Here is a 4,142-nt window from a genome sequence, read left to right as displayed (position 1 = left end):
GTGGTAAAATTTCTTCAATATCACTTGCGTTTATTTGTGAAAGAATCGGATATTTGGAAAAAATTGCGAAAATTTTGCAATTTTCAAACTTTGAATTTTCATGCCCTTAAATCAGAGAGATATGTCACACAAAATAGTTAATAAATAACAATTCCCACATATCTACTTTACATCAGCACAATTTTGGAAACAATTTTTTTTTTTGTTAGGAAGCTATAAGGGTTAAAAGTTGACCAGCGATTTCTCATTTTTCCAACAAAATTTACAAAAACATTTTTTTTAGGTACCCCACATCTTATTTGAAGTGACTTTGAGGGGCCTTTATGACAGAAAATACCCAAAAGTGACACCATTCTAAAAACTGCACCCCTCAAGGTGCTCAAAATCACATTCAAGAAGTTTATTAACCCTTCAGGTGTTTCACAGGAATTTTTGGAATGCGGAAGAAAACAATGAACATTTAACTTTATTTCACAAAAATGTTACTTTAGACCCAATTTTTTATTTTCACAAGGGTAACAGGAAAAAATGGACTACACAATTTGTAGTGCAGTTTCTCATGAGCGCGCTGATACCCCATATGTGAGGGAAAACTGTTTGGGCCCACTGCAGGGTTCGGAAGGGAAGGAACGCCATTAGACTTTTTGAATGTAAAATTTGTTTGAATAATTAGCGAACGCCATGTTGCATTTGGAGAGCTCCTAATGTGCCTACACAATGGAAGCCCCCCACAAGTTACAGCATTTTAGAAACTAGACCACTTATGGAACTTATATAGATGTGTGGTGAGCACCTTGAACACTAAGGTGCTTCACAGAAGTTTATAATATTGAGCTGTAAAAATAAAATTTTCACATTTTTCCCACAAAAATGTTTTTCATCCCTTAATTTTGCATTATCATAAGGGTAATAGGAGAAATTGCACCATGAAATTTATTGCGCAATTTCTCCTGAACACGCTGATACCCCATATGAGGAGGAAGACCGCTGTTTGGGCGCACGGCAGGGTTTGGAAGGGAAGGAGCGCCATTTGACTTTTTGAATGTAAAATTTGCTTGAATAATTAGCGGATGCCATGTTGCATTTGGGGAGCCCCTGATGTGCCTAAACAGTGGAAACCCCCACAAGGGACACCATTTTGGAAACTAGACCACTTATGGAACTTATCTAGATGTGTGGTGGGCACCTTGCACCCCCAGGTGCTTCACAGAAGTTTATAATATTGAGCCGTAAAAATAAAATTTTCACATTTTTCCCGCAAAAAATGTTTTTCATCCTCTAATTTTGCATTATCATAAGGATAACAGGAGAAATTGCACCATGAAATTTGTTGTGCAATTTCTCCTGCGTACGCCAATACCCAATATGTGGGGGAGAACCACTGCTTTAGTGTATGGCAGGGTTCGGAAGAGAAAGGAGCGCTATGTTGCCTGGGATAGGTTGCAGACACCATGTCACATTTGAAGATTCGCTGACATGCCGAAACAGCAGAAACCCCCATAAGTGACCCTATTTTGTAAACTACACCTATCAAGGAATTCATCTAGGGAAGTAGTGAGTATTTTTTAATTTTTAAATTTATACCATTAGGCAGTGAAGAAAACATAATTATATTTTTACCACCAAAAAATGTTTTACCCTCAGATTTTACATTTTCACACAGGGCAATGGGTAAAAATGGTGTCGAAATGTGTCACACAATTTCTTCTAAAAGTGGTAATAACCCATATGTGGCTGAATCGTACCGCTTAGCCATACGGCGAGATCTGGGAGGGACGGAGCGCTATTTGACAATTGGAGAACAAATTATTGTAGAATAGGCATTTGGATTTGGGAGCACAAAATTTTCTGAATTTCTTTTGGGGGGCAAGGGCCATTTTGCTTTTCCAGAGCCTTTCTGCTACCAGTAACTTGGAAGTCCCTTATATTTTTAACAGATAACGGACCTGAGTGGGGACTAGCTTTTTTTGAGGACTGAGTTGAAGCTTTTATTGGGAACATTTTACATAACATTTATCCGGCGCTCTAGGCTGAGCACTTACATCGGGGTTTCCATCTAAATTTCCAAGTGATGTAATTCAGATGAAACCCCTGCGGGATCCATTCACTATAATGAGGCAGCAGAGTTACTCTGGATTCCGTCTGTCCTCTGTTTAGCAGTGTCCTTTTTTTCAGAAGTGCACAAAACTGTGGCCAACCGCGCTTTTATGCACGCCTAAAAAAACTGACACAGTGGGATCACAGGCCAGACGGCATCCACAGTGGCCTATATCTGCCTCATTACAGGGAATCTTCCATCATGGGTTCCGTCTGAATCACGTATTTCAGAGATTTACATGGAAACTCTGGTGTACGTGCTCAGCGCAGAGCGCAGGATAAATGTGAACAGAGCCTTACTGCGATCTTTGGGAGACATAATAAACAAATCAGTAGCAGGTGAAGAATTGGTTTTATTTATTTTTTACGCCGTTCATCGTGCGGTATAAGTGATGAGATTACTTTATTCTTAGGGTCGGTACGATTACTGCGATACCAGATTTATATCTGTTTTTTATGACTGACAGCTGTCACACACTAAAAGACGCTTTTTTTGCAAAATCTAGTTTTTGCATCGCCATATTTTGAGAGCTATAATTTTTCCATATTTCAGCCGACAGAGTCATGTGATTACTTGTTTTTTGTGGGACGAGTTGACATTTTTATTGGTACCATTTTTGGGTGCGTGGCATTTTTTGATCTCTTTCTATTCTGTTTTTTGGGAGGTAAAATTAACAAAAACCAACAATTCAGGAATTGTTTTTTGAGGGTTTTTTTTATGCCATTCTGCGTGTGGTAAAAGTGATAAGGCAGCATTATTCTTCGGGTCAGTAAGTTTACAGCGATACTATACTTACTGTATATTTTTTTATGTTTTGGCGCTTTTACACAATAAAACAATTTTATAGAAAAAAAAATTTTTTTGCATCGCTTTATTCTGAGAGCTATAACTTTTTTATTTTTCGGCTGATGGAGCTGTATGGTGGCTTTTTTATTGCGGAACAAAATGATGTTTTCAGCTGTACCATTTTTATTTCCATTTTGCTTTTTGATCGCATTTTTTTCCACTTTTTGTTTGGCGATATGATGAAAAAGCATAGTTTTTTGCTCCGTTTTTTATTTTTTATTACAGTGTACACAGAAGGAGTTAATTAGTGTGACAGTTTTATAGATTGGGTTGTTTCGGACGCGGCAATACCAAATATGTGTACTTTTTTTGTTTTTGTATAAATATACGGATTTATTGGTTTAATATTTTATTTATTTATTTTTATTTATTTTGTGATTTTTTTTAACAGTTTTAAAACATTTTTTAGACTTTTTTTTTACATTTTTACTTAGTCCTGTATGGGACATTACTTTTATTTTTCTAATCACTGTTCTCATACAATGCAATAGACATGTATTGCATTGCATGAGAGCTCTGCTGACAGTTTTACACTGTCTGTCTCCTGCTGGACTTCAGCTGCAGGCTGAGCCTAGCAGGACACCATATATGGCAGATCCGGAGGCAGTCGGAGAGGTAAGTGGATGACCCCCTCTCCTCTCACTATCTTCTAATTGCCGCAATCATTATAGATTGCGGCATATAGAAGATAACAAAGGGTTAACATCATTGGGACCTCATTCAACCAAGTCCCGATGATTTCCCCTTTCAGAGCTGTCGCTCTGAACCCCAACCGCAGCACTTGCAGGACCCTGGGGGTCCTGAGGGCTGCGGGTCCACCGACCGTTCATAAACGTCATCGCTGCACAGAGCCCAGTCAGCGCCGACGTTTATGTACAGTGGGCGGTCGGAAAACGGTTAAAGCTTACTTCCAGTACAGTTAGTATTCTGCAACAAGCAGCACACTGGGATATTTAAAGTATGTACTCATAAATTTGGCCTGGTCTATCCAAAAAAAAGAAAAGTATCTACAAAATTTACAATAACATTAAAGAAACCGAATATGCAAATGAACGAATAATTAGTCTACCTAACTTTTCAGATTACAATGGAAATGTCGATATCAAAATAGTTTTCATAGTTTCACATTTGTGAGCCTTGATAGATATGTCATTCTGGCTTGGGAGCTGATGTGAATACTTTTATGCCAAAAATGACA

Source organism: Phyllobates terribilis, unplaced genomic scaffold, assembly GCF_046119375.1.
Source record: "Phyllobates terribilis strain yellow unplaced genomic scaffold, ASM4611937v1 Scaffold_11__3_contigs__length_659146591, whole genome shotgun sequence".
Taxonomy (NCBI): domain Eukaryota; kingdom Metazoa; phylum Chordata; class Amphibia; order Anura; family Dendrobatidae; genus Phyllobates; species Phyllobates terribilis.
Note: the sequence above shows the minus strand (reverse complement) of the source record.